At 45.3% G+C, this 276-nt stretch overlaps 1 pseudogene; it reads right to left on the bottom strand.

The window, feature by feature from the left end:
- Positions 1–46: 46 nt before the first annotated feature.
- Positions 47–276, bottom strand: part of LOC105308556 — a 1,758-nt pseudogene continuing 1,528 nt past the window's right edge.

Below are 276 nucleotides of genomic sequence, written 5' to 3'. Positions count from 1 at the left end.
CCCCCAAACTCCTCTTTAAGGCTCTCCGATGAAATCCTGATTCTAGCTAAGAAATGACCTTCTCAAAATGTAATTTGGATCCCAAGACTTTTTTGAGAGCTTCTTTCATGTCCTTGTTCCTCAAGCTGTAGATCAGAGGGTTCAGCATGGGGATCACCACAGTGTAAAACACTGAAACCACCTTGTCTGTATCCAAACTGTTGCCTGAACTGGGGTGACAATAAGTGGAAAGGACTGTTCCTTGTAAGATGACGATGGCTGTGAGGTGGGAGGCAC

This window comes from Pteropus vampyrus, unplaced genomic scaffold, assembly GCF_000151845.1.
Source record: "Pteropus vampyrus isolate Shadow unplaced genomic scaffold, Pvam_2.0 Scaffold591, whole genome shotgun sequence".
In the NCBI taxonomy this organism is placed as follows: domain Eukaryota; kingdom Metazoa; phylum Chordata; class Mammalia; order Chiroptera; family Pteropodidae; genus Pteropus; species Pteropus vampyrus.
Note: the sequence above shows the minus strand (reverse complement) of the source record. Positions and strands in the feature narration are given on the sequence as shown.